The 12,811-nt window shown below is 39.1% G+C and overlaps 1 long non-coding RNA gene across 1 annotated transcript; it reads left to right on the top strand.

Moving 5' to 3' along the window:
- Positions 1–1,286: 1,286 nt before the first annotated feature.
- LOC118522377 (uncharacterized) lies at positions 1,287–12,319 on the top strand. The gene is made up of 3 exons (XR_013447519.1): positions 1,287–1,408; positions 7,153–7,279; positions 11,899–12,319. It is a non-coding gene; the product is annotated as an uncharacterized LOC118522377 (long non-coding RNA).
- Positions 12,320–12,811: the final 492 nt, after the last annotated feature.

The following is a 12,811-nucleotide window of genomic DNA, read 5'->3' as shown; positions in this document are numbered from 1 at the left end:
GTTTCTCCCAAGCAATTAAAGGGATTTTTTTAATGCAAACTAATATTCTATAAAAAGTCACTCGGAAGGTGAGTAGGTGTGGAACTGCTGAGATGAAAGGAACAGTCCTTTCGCTTTACCTGAGTTAATATTCCTGCTCTAGTAAATGCTATTTTGGTGAAAATGGACAATCACGGCTCACCCGTTCCCATGAATTGGAGCCCGAAAGGGACCCAGAGTAATACAAAGGAAAGATAATTCTGGCTTACTTGTACACTCTGTCTTATCTTGAACTGTGTCCATAGCTGTGTTTTGTTATTGTTGGTTTTCAAAAAGACATGATGAGTCAACAGGAACACTTCAATTTAAACTGGGAAGGTATCACTTGGGTGGAAACATAAATATAACCCACAGGACTCAGGCCAGTCAGTACCTCATCTACAGTGAGACGAAAAGGGATGAGAACTTAGTTTTTTTACCACAGAGATGATTAAAGGATTGGGAAAATAAGACCTTTAAGAAAGATTAAAGGACCTGACTGGAGGGGGCATATTCAGAGGGGGCAATGTAATATCCTCAAATCGTGTATCTCAAGAGTTCTTTGACAAACAACGAGAGAATACCTCCACTGAAGAAACAACGTAAGAAATTGGATGTAATACTAGAGCATTGAGGATTTAGTCACACAGGGAAAGAATTTTCCCCAGGGATCTTGAATGTATTGCCAAAGGAGAGTGTGGGCTCTCCATAGGACTGGGTGTAACATCTCTGCCCCGAATAAAAGTTTGTCAGGTCACATGACCCAAGCACCCAGGGACACCCCTCTTCTTGAAATACACCTTCCTTCTATATGACCAAGTGGGCAGAGGGTTCAAACTTAGCTCTAATTATCTAAAGGGTTTCTGTGCTCACAAATTTTGGATAGCATAAAATGAAGTTCATCCAGACAGGGACCCAAGACATCTCTTGCAGTTCTTTAGAGTCGAAAAATGCTTTCTTTTACATTAGATTTGTCCCTGTATATTTTCAAGAACTTTGGTAACAAAGACAAACAGCAAACACCTGATCTTGCTGGCAAAATTTAAGACATGTTATAAAACTAGGAATTAAAATGTTTAAATTAAATATTAAATATTGAAACTTGGAGTTAACTCGGAGTTAAACTATTGGATACATTTTTAGAATGTTACTTTCATAAAAGGATAATCTCACGTGGTAAGGATGGCCTTATAGGACCATCTTGGAGCCAAAGATGAAAGAAAAGGAATCCTCCTTGCTTTAAAATAGTGTGTTTTAATGTGTAGCCTTCAATTCACTAATTCAAAAATCATACATTTTGAAGACAGCAAGAGACTCTTCAGCTCCCACTCAGGCTGATGGTTGCTACTGACTCCCCACTCATCCCATGAAATCTTCCAGGGCTGATTAGGTAAGTGATTTTGTACCCTTGCCCTGCCCAGTTTCCAGTACAGTTCCTGATCTCTGCCCTGATTAGGTACTCACTATTTCCTTCCACTACAAATCCACTTATGCTTGACCTTCATGTAATGCAATTACTTGACTATCCATGGATTGCTTTAATGTTTCCATTTTGTTCCTAATGGTGCTCCAATATGTCTGTCTGTATGAATGTGTTTGATGCTGATGAGAAGTTCCTAGAAGGAAGAGATGAAATCTCTCTGAATAGGACTGATGGCCCCAAATATCATCAATTCCTTAAACAGTGCTCTTTGCAAGAAGACAACTTAACTTAGCTATTTCCCCTTTGTCTCCGAAGGAGTTAACTTAGGAAGCTACTGGAAAAAATTCAAGATATCATAATATGTAAACACTTCCACTCCACGGTGACAGGTTGGGAAGAGTTACAATAGTATTGCATTCTCTATGGTGCCTCAGCTGTATAATTAGGGTCTAATGCCATTTTTAATTAAGGACATCATTATTAAGGGCCCTCTATATGTTGGGTGTCTTACATAACAATATATGTTGGTGGTTGTTGCTCCTCTGCTCCCCACTCCCTTGGATGCTTTACTCATTTGTGTTTTCTGTGCGGCCTCTATAAGCATTTATAACCCCTAGAAGAGAAATTTACCAGAGAATGAATGGAGAGAATAGCATTTAATCGGAGGGAAGAGGATTAACAAAGTCAAAGAGGCTTTTAAAGACAAAGAAAAGTTTGGGAACAACCAGAACAAGAGATTGGTATTTGGGGCGGTTTTTGAGGTGCCAAGGTGGGGGTAGGGGAAGGACGGTGGGACAACGAGGAGACCCAGAGGGCGAGTTTAGATCGCCGAAACTGTTTGTCTGAGAGCTGGAACTTTATCTTGAAGATATTGAGGCGTCTTGAAGGACTTGACCCCAATACCTTTGTATTGTAATATTTTATGGACAATGAGATTTTCATGTAGTGTTTCCATTACAGTAAGGTTTTCATAAGTAACCAAAGGAGTTTGTTACCAAAGGAGAAACCAGTTCCTCCTTTTTCTGAGTTATTAATCTGCCATTTTAGTAGCTATAGTATATAAATATGCCCAGGAAAATATTAAGCTGGACAGTGTGATCCTCTGTGATCTACGTCTCTCTCCAGCCTCGTGTTTTCTCAACTTCAGAATATCTCACCTCTTTTCATACATTTGTCACTAGTATATCTTCTTTGATGGAGAGCCTGCTAAAAGCTTTTGCCTTTGTAAGATCAGGTTGTTTGTCCACTTATTGCTGAGTATATTCTGGATGTAAGTCCTTTATCAGAGTCTATAAAAAAAAGTAGTAAGTAAGTTTAGAAAGGTTGCAGGATACCAGATCAGTATGAATTAATTCTATTTCTTTATGCAAGCAACAAACAATTGGACATTTTTTTAAAAAGATTTTATTATTTGAGAGAGAGCGACAGAGCACAAATGTGGGAGGGGCAAAAGGAGAGGGACAGCAGACTCCCTGATGAGTGGGGAGCCCAACTCAGGGCTTAATCCCAGGAGCCTGAGATCATGACCTGAGCCAAAGTCAGACACTTAACTGACTGAGCCACCCAAGCACCCCAACAGTTGGACGTTTTAAAAAATTATTTATAATAACATCAAAAATATGAAATTCTTAGGCATAAATCCCACAAAATATATAAAACCTGTGCACTAAAAATTCCAAAAACAATGCTGAGTGAAATTAAAGCAGACCTAAAGAAATGGAGAGCTATACCAAGTTCATAGTATGAAGGCTTTAATATAATTAAGATATCATCTGTTCAAAATAATCTATAGATTCAATGAAATCCCAATAAAAGTTTTAGGCTTTTTTTTTCATTGAAAATAAGAAGCTTACTTTAACATTTTTATGGAAATACAAAGGACCAAAACAATTTTGGAAAAGAATAAAGTTGGAAAAAATTCGTACAACTTGTTTTAAGACTTACAGTAAAGCTACAATAATGAAGACCACATGATATTGGCAGAAGGATAGGCATATAAATCAATTGAACAAAAGAGAAGTCTGAAATAGACCCATAAATACATAGTTAATTGATTTTCAACAAAAGTGACAAGGTAATTCAATGGGAAAATGATTGTTTTTCAAGAAATTCTGTTGGAACAATTAGATACCCTAATGCAAAAATAAACTCTTACTTCACACCATATACAAAAGCTAACTCTAAACAGAGCATAGACTTAAATTTAAGAGCTAAAACTGTAAAAATAATACAAGAAAATATAGAATAAAATCATGACTTGGATTACACAAAGCTTCTTTAGGACACAAAATGCAATTTGATAAATTGAATTGTAGAAAAATTAAAACTTTGCTTTTCAGAAATCATTGTTAATGAAATGAAAATGTATTCCACACGCTGGGAGAAAATGACAAATTACTTGTAACCCTTATGTTTTTAATATTCCTCTGCCTTTGTCCCCGCTGTTTCCTCTACCCAGCATCCCCTTCCCCTTGGTATCTATCTGCACGCAGAGGTTCTCTTTCTCTTTTAGATTCAGATCAGGCATCGAATCATTATTTTCTTCAGGACAGTCTTGCAGACTCTCCAACTGGCACATTCCAGACTGGTCAAAACATCTATCACACTCTACCTTCCTGGTCAATCTACATGTCTGTTTTCTATAATAAATAATTAGCTCCTTGAGGTCTAAGACAATATTTGTTATGCTTTGTTAGGTTCTTGGCCAACTTTTCCATGCCCTGCACCCCTTTCCCCCAACAAAATAAATTTTGACATTGCCCTCCCTCCAGATACAGCTCTATCACCTCTCACCCTATTATTACTAAACTTCTTAAAAGATTCCCGATCTCTTCTTCTTCACCTTCCCATTTATTCTTCAACCCACAGCAATCTGGATTTCTGTTTCTGAAATATTTTCTATTGAAACTGTCCTTTCTAAGACTCCCATTGAATGTATACCAGACCGTTTCACTGGGCACAGTTTATTTCTCACATTACTTGACTTTCTTGGAGCTTTATAAATTGGTTCCTTGTTAGACTGTGAAGTCTTTAAGTGAAGGGATCCTGCCTTATATTTGTCTTTGTGGATAGACAACTGGGGAGCTTCTACATGAAGAGAACAAAGAGGTAAAGAGAGCAGCATGACAAGAAACAGAGAAATAAGAGAAACCAAGGGAACATGGAATCCTAGATTCCAAGGAGGAATGTTCTCCAGGAGGGAATGGTAGACATTCACCTGTTTTCTCATTCAATCAATCATCCACACAACAAATACCACACTTGAGAGTGCTTACTCATTGCCAGACACAGTGCTGGGTTCCAAGTCCACAAAAGCTTTTCTATACCCTCTCCTGGATGATTATCTCCTTCCATAGCTCCAACTACAACTTATTTTCTAATCCTGTCAAATCTATGTCCCTTTTCTATTTTCTGACACCCAGGTGCCTATTTCTAACAGTCTACCAGCTATATCTGGCTGTATTTCTCCAGTCCACTGGAACTCATAATATACACATTAATCTCGGGGCACCCAGGTGACTGGGTCAGTTAAGTGTCTGCCTGCAGCTCAGATCATGATCCTAGGGTCCTAGGATTGAGCCCTGAGTCAGAGTCCGGCTCCCTGCTCCCCAGCTCCCTCTGTCCCTCCCCCCACTCATGCTCTCCCTCTCAAATAAATAAATAAATAAAATCGTAAATAAGTACACACATAAATTTGCAATGTACACACATGATAAATGCAATACACATATAAATAATTTTCTCCTGGAATGCATATCTCATTTAATAGTTACACTCAATCCCATAGTTAACAATAGGTCTCATCCTTTGTCATTTCTTACCCGGACTATTGCTTTTACCAAGTCTCTTACCGGTTCTCCTTACCTACAATTCAGCATCTACACACCCACCATGACTGTCAACCTAGCAGATACTTGGGAGCACACCATTGCCCCACTTAAATGCCTTCAAGAGCTTTTCTGTTACCCAAACACATCAAACCATTTGCTCTCCAGCAATTAGCTGCTTGTGCTTGTCTTAATTTCAAGCATTAGCACCTACTGTTCCCTCAGTCTAGAAAGAACATGCTCACTACCACATATTCACATGATAGCTCCTATTACCTTCAAGACTCAAATCAAATATTCCTTCAGTCAAGCTGTGCTAAGCCCTCCTCCTCCACCAAGGCACATTGTGTAGCCCTTCATTACTGTGCTGTAATGATGATTTGTTCATAAGCTCTTCTCCCATTCTAGATTATATCTCAATCACCCTTGTACTTCTAACATCTGCTTTAAAGACAAGCACAAAAAGCTCGTTTTGAAAGGGCAAGTTTTTTTCTGATTTTGATGTAACCAGCTTCTATTAGGTGTTATTTGGGAATAGTGTCATATATTTTATAGTGAATACAGTAGTTTAAAAAAAGATTCAGCCACTTCCTTAAGCAGTGGTTTATCTCTCCCTCAGAGAAAACCAGAATGAGTTTTTTAATAAAATGATTGAAAAGGTACACTGAATCTTCAATTTAATTATTTCAATTCCTGCAAAAAAAAGGTCTTTCAGAGAGGCTGCCTCTTGGTAAAATGTGATAAAGTTCCAACACGTTCTTAAAAATTGTAAATTAATTTATAAATTTCCATTCAAAGTTTAATCTGCTATTTTCCACATAAGAAAACTCATAATGTTGCTTCCCATTGATTCAGTATCTTTGCATCTAGAGTTTAAGCCAATATTTCATCTCTTTCTAGAAGCTTCCAGAGGCACTTGGTGCATATCAGTGAATGTTGCCCATTTTTATTGCTTTTGGAGTTAAGTAAGGACTCCACACCCAGCATTCCAGATCTTTAATATATTAAATTCTAGTCTTAATTCTCTCAGTGTCTGTGTATCTACCGGAGCAGATCAGTTCATATTCTTTTAGCATGCCCTGTCTTTTTCTAGCTTCTATAAGGCCCAGCCCTGCCTTCCACTTCCTCCTGCCACCATCACTACCCTCTCTTTCTTCCTGAAACTCCTCCTGGTCCTTCCTACCCGATCTGGGCTTTCCCCATTCTCCTTCCCTGAACAATTATTAGTGATTCTTTCATTCTTTCATGGGACTTCTTGCATTTCACCTTGTGCTACGGTTATATGTGTGTGTGTGTGTGTGTGTGTGTGTGTGTGGTGTGTGTGCTACGGTTATATGTGTGTGTGTGTGTGTGTATGTGATCCTATTATTCTCTCTTCTCAACAAGCTTTTGGGGCAGTCCTCCCATGTCCTGTTCATTTCTGAGGCTCTGCAATGCCAAGCACAATTTCTGAAACATAACAAGTACTCGGTAATTATTTGTTTAGTTGAATTGAGTTCAAATAAATTTAAACAGCTTTCTCTTCACTGTGTGTTGACAAAATAATTCTAACAAGTTCATAATCACAGGAAGCGGTAGAGCCAGGATTTGAACACAGCAGTTTACAGCACTTTAAATCCCAGGACTTTGTTGCCTCTCCAATAAACAGAATATGCACTGCAAGGTTATTGGTCCAGCTATATAGTTTAGCTCTAACCACTAAAACCTAAAAATTGTCCTAATAAGACTGAATGTTTCCTGCTTAACAGTGTGTGAAAAAAAAAAGATTTTATTCTTTCTGTGACATTAGTTTCAAAGAGTGGGAGCATATGCCTTTTAAAGAGTATTCCTTTAACACATTTATTATGACCTCATCATCTGTTGTCTATCTGAATTTTTTTTCAGGATCTATAAGATACAGATGTAGAGACACAGAGAGGTAATGACATTTACTGTATACTATTGGATAGAGCATCCCTGACTTGAAGACCTAGACTCCTGAACACTCACCAATAGCTCCAAGGTGGCAAAGGTGGGTTTAAAGCCAAGGATGTGGGGTTTGTAATAGACCTGGCTTAGAACTCAGTGGTTTATTCTGGATCTTTGGGCTTCAAGAAGTTGGAAGAAGTAAGGGAGCTGCAAAACATCTTTTTCATCTCAGTGTTGGGAATTGAAAATCCAAAAAGGGAGTCTGAACACTAACACTAACTTAATCTGTCCCCACATAAAGTAACTGCTTGTTCTAATTGAAAGCACTGTTGTATTCAATTTTAGAACCCGAGGAAGAACTGGCTGAAGTGATGAGATGGCACTGAATGTCCTTCTGCATTTGGGGATACATTTGAATTCTTTTTCTTTCATGGCTGGGCTCTTTCTGGGGAACAGGAGTGGGAGAAAGTCTCTTTCTGCAATGTCCTTTAACAGCTGTGTCAAAATTCTCCTGAGCTGCCTGCAATTCTTCCGTCTTTGCAGTTGAGTTGACTCTTCCCATGTGAGTTTCAAAGCCATGGGCAGTTCCCCACCATCTTCTTGGCTGAAACCTCCTTGTCACTGCAGCAGCCCCTCTGTTAAGAATATCTCAAGTAGGTATTCTACTTTATAGGCAGTGTAAAATTTCCTTTCTAAAATATTTTCTAAAATATTTTGAGAATGTGAGGTTCTGGCAGGATATAGAGGCTACAAATCAGATTAAATAATTCCCACTGCCAAGTGATCAGACAGAAAAAGAATTGTACAGAAAGGAAAACTCCCAACCTCGTTGGCCGTTGCCTTTGTTGGCTGCCTTCTGAGGGGTCCAGTTCCAATGGTCATAAAGTGCTAGCTCCGTGGCTATTTGGAGGGATGTTGGCCTCCCGTTCCAGGCCAAGAAAGATCACACCAACACAACTTCAGCAAGTGTGCCCTTATATTTGGTCTATGGGCACCGAAGAATATGTAGATCTAAGGTTTCATTTATCTGGATAATTAAATAAGCCTGGAAGAATATATTAAAGAAAATTTCTTTTTACCCCCTCTTTTTTAGATGACACTATTTGGCTTTGCTCTCCTTACCTTGAAACTACCCCAATGCAAGCAACAATTTCTGCCAAGGAAGTAGAAAAAAAATGCTTCTATACTCTTGGCTAGTGTGTGCTTGCTGGTGGGGGAGACCACAGTGTGGTGATTACAAACCCTTGTTCTGGGATCCGCCATCTTGGGTCTACATACAAGTTGTGCTATCTGCCAGACTTTGGGGAGTGGATCCATTTTTTTTTTTTAAGATTTTATTTATTTATTTGACAGAGAGAGAGAGACAATGAGAGAGGGAACACAACAGGGGGAGTGGGAGAGGGAGAAGAAGGCTTCCCGCAGAGCAGGGAGCCCGATGCGGGGCTCGATCCCAGGACGCTGGGATCATGACCTGAGCCGAAAGCAGACGCTTAACAACTGAGCCACCCAGGCGCCCCTGGATCCATATTTTGATGCTCAGTTTCCCTATCTGTATGACAAGGATGCTAATAAGAAGACAAAATATGCTTTCTGGTAGGCAGATTGACAAAGACTATAAGATAATACTTCTTGTATGTATCGCGTCCTTAGCGTAGGCATGGGTTTAAATTCCTTATATGTATTATCCCACTTGATTTCTTACCCCATGAGGCAGGCTCTATTATTAATCCCAGTTCATCAGAGAAGAACTTGGGACACAGAAAGGTAAAGGCACCACGTAGGGAAGTCCCAAAGTAAGAAAGTGCTAGCCAGGATTCCAGCTCAGGCACAGCACCTCTGCACATGTACCCTCCTTTACTCTGCGAGCTGCTTTCTCATAGGCATGGCCAAATGTGACTCAGGGTGCCTCCAGAGCACACGGACATGTGTTCACTTAATACACTGAGTGCTCCTGAGCTGTACCAACAAGGCCCAGGGAGTCGTTCAGAATTGGTTAGAGCCCCAAGTTCATCACTTGCGTGGGGTGGAGGTGGAGCCCTGATGTCATCCACCCCCCCGCCCCCCTACCTTGCTGAGCCTGCTCTTTTCTGACCTTTCCCTAGAAACCTAAAGGGCAGATCCATTCTCTTTCCCGCTTTTTCTTGCCTACTATTTCCACACCTCACCCCTCCCTACCTTGCTACTCTTAAACATCATCAACCAAACAAATAAAGGAATATTCTTGAGGCTGCTATTTCAGACTCTGTGGGCAGGAGCCTTTAATAAACAGGTCTTGGGTACTAGTTAGACATGCTCTTTTGGCTCACCTCATGTTTCAAGATGCTCCATGAATGCTCTTTGTAAAGTCTTTCTTCACCTTCTTGCTCCAGCTTGAGTGTTTGTTCTTTCATGATGTCTTGCATAGGCTGCTATGTATTCTGCATATTTATGTACCTGCCTCAACTAACCGAGAGACTATAATCCTCCTGAGGACAGAGATTCTGACTTGCTTATCATGCTATATCCCGCAACAACTAGCATAGTGTCTAACGAATAGAAGCTCATGAAGAAATAGAAAAATGTGAAGCCTCTATAAATCATAACCCGAGTCGAAATACCAATGGCAGATCCCGAGAAAAATCTTCGCATTTTATGCAACAAAGTGTTGCTATCCATAACATACAGATGTCTTTGCATTAGAAATAAAGGGAGCAAAATGATCTTGAAAATAGATAAATGGCACAAATAGTGAATTTACAGAAGCAAATAGTAACATGTGAAAAAAAATTCTAATTCTCACTAGAAACTGAGAAAATGTAAATGAAAATCACTGCTTTTTAAAAAAGATATAGGCAAAAACTTAAAAAGATTTATTTGCAGCCAAAAAAGAAAGTGGGGTGGGGGGAAGGCTTATGTACAAAGGGGAATGTGAAGGAGTTTGAAAGCATATAATTTATGTGCAATTATGTCAGGTGTATTTGTCTCCTAGGGCTGCCATAACAAAGTACCACAGCCTGGATGGCTTAAACAGCAGAAGTTTATTTTCTCCCAATTCTGGAGACTAAAAATCTGAAATCAAGGTGTCAGCAGGATTGGCTTCTTCTTCGGCCTCCCTCCTTGGCTCATAAATGCCTCTTTCTTCCTGTGTCTGCAGGTGGCCTTCCCTCTATACATGTCTTTGTCCTAATTTCCCCTTCTTATAAGGGCACCAATCATATTGCATTGGGGCCCACCCTAATGACCTCATTTTACCTTAATTACCCCTTTAAGGACTCTATCTCCAAAAATAGTCACATTTTGAGATGCTTTAAAATTTCAACATGAAAAATGTTAAATTTGGGGTGGGGACACAATTCAGCCCCTAACATGTAGATATGTAACAGATATAGACAGATAGATACTTGATAAATAGATGCGTGTTTCAGAAACAAACTAGAATAAACTCTAAAATGCTAACAGTGTTTACCTGTAGGGTTGGGATGGGATGGATAAGGAGCATTTGCTTCTTTTTATGATTTTAAAAGTTCTGGCATTATGCAAGATTTGTTCCTTTTTGAGTTTTTCAGGATTTTTGAATAATAATAATAATAGTAATATTATAATAATAATAAAATAATAGAAATATCACATACAGAAAATATATCATCAGAGACACAAGCTGACCAGATGTTCATCGGTACTGTTCCTAGCCCTGAGCACATAAGAAAACTACATTTCCCGGCTTCCCTTGTACTTAGATTGAGGCTATGAGACTGAGTTTTGGCCAAAGAAATATCAGTGAAAGAAAATAAGAAAGTCCAAGCCTTGGCCTTAATTTATTTCCTTATCTCTTTATCCTAACACTCTCTTCTTGGCATCTTGTTGAATGCAGAGGATCTGGTGAAGGAATTCAAAGGCCACTCTCTGAGGTGGCAGAGGCACGTGGTGGAAGGAAGGAGCTGAGGTTCCTTAGTAACCCTGTGGTAGAGAGCTATTCAAGATAGCTGCCTGACCCATATCTGACTTTCTGTGTGTTAAGTGGCCGTACTTTGGGGTTCTTTGTTCCAACAACTGGCATTAATTACTTTGACACATATATTACCAAAACTAGCCCTTTTCTGTAAAGTAAATGTATTCCAGTAAAATAAAAGATATATCCACCCTTTGAACCAGAAATCACTCTAATAGGAAACAAACTTTTATTACTAGAATCCTGAGTATACAAAGATGTGCTTGTAGAGATATGCTTGCGATAGGAAAAAAGTCAAGTATATTTTCACCCATAGGGAAATGCTTAAATGATGATACACTGATTTATTAAACCTTATAGAGACATTAAAGGATGGATCTAACTAGATATATATTGACCCGGAAGATGCTTATCAATAAAGTTATTCACATAACAGACTTGGAGGTAAATATAGCATGATTTGTTATTATTAAAATTACATCATAGGATGTGGTAAACTTAAGGAAAAATTGGGAGGAATAATGTATGCAACTTTATTGTAGACAATTGTTATCTTTTTAGTAGATGAATTTCAAAAATAGCTCAAATTCTTCTCTTTTCTTTTATCCATACTCTTTGAAACACAACTTTGCAGGTTTTCCCATGAGGAGGTGCCATCCATTTCCCTATTCCTTAGGTCTGAATTAATACTGGAATTTGCTTTGGACACTAGAAAATGGAAGAGACTATATTATGCTGGTTTGAGAGGCCTTGCACACACTTGCACACACACTATTCTTTTGTTTCGTTTTTAGCTGTGCTTCCACCATTAAAGCAAGCTCAAGCTAGCATACTGAAGAGACCTGCCAAGATCAGCAGAGCTGACTACAGATGGACAAGGAAACCCAGCTGAGAACAGAGCATTGCCTGGCCACCCTGTGGATTCTTCCCTCTTTTTTCTTTCTCTCCCTCCCTCCCTTTCTTCTTTCTTTTCTTTCTCTTTTTCTTTTTAAAAAATATTTATTTATTTATTTATTTGAGAGAGAGAACGTAAGGGGGGGAGGGGCAGAGGGAGAGGGAGAGAAAGAATCTTAAGCAGGCTCCACACCCAGTGCAGAGCCTGACATGGGGCTTGAGATCATGACCTAAGCTGAAATCAAGAGTCGGACGCTTATCCAACTGAGCCACCCAGGTGCCCCTCTTTCCCTTTTTCAATAAAGATACAGTTTTCTTTAATATTGCCTAAATGATGTACTCAATAGCCCATCACATCTACCAGGATTAGGCCTGCAACAATGGAGATTAGGCAAAGCATTTCTTAGTTCTGGCAACCTACAATGCAAACAGACCCTTCATGAAGCCAGTGCACCCGGAAAATAGTGTAAAAATTTTCATAATAAAACAAAAATTAGTCTCTCAATAAAGGAGCTGCTTGATACACAATCTACTTTTTTCCTGCATTAGATTTTACCTAGTTGTATTATTTAAAACAGAAATATATATATTTCTCTTTTGTCCTCTGGTGTAAATGAGATGCATGCACATGTTTTTGTTCTTGCCTGCAGCATTCATGGTCAACCGACCCTCTGTCTCTGGGTATCAAGGGAATGAAGAGATATAAAGCTTTTTATCTGGGATTTAAAGGAACATTCTGGTGAGGATATCACAAAATTTCATCGAGATGGCCATATTTTCACATGAGAGGCTTTCACTAAGAAATTGTTATGG

Source organism: Halichoerus grypus, chromosome 5 (genome assembly GCF_964656455.1).
Source record: "Halichoerus grypus chromosome 5, mHalGry1.hap1.1, whole genome shotgun sequence".
Taxonomy (NCBI): domain Eukaryota; kingdom Metazoa; phylum Chordata; class Mammalia; order Carnivora; family Phocidae; genus Halichoerus; species Halichoerus grypus.
The sequence above is the reverse complement of the archived record's forward strand: the minus strand, read 5'-3'. Positions and strand labels throughout refer to the sequence as shown.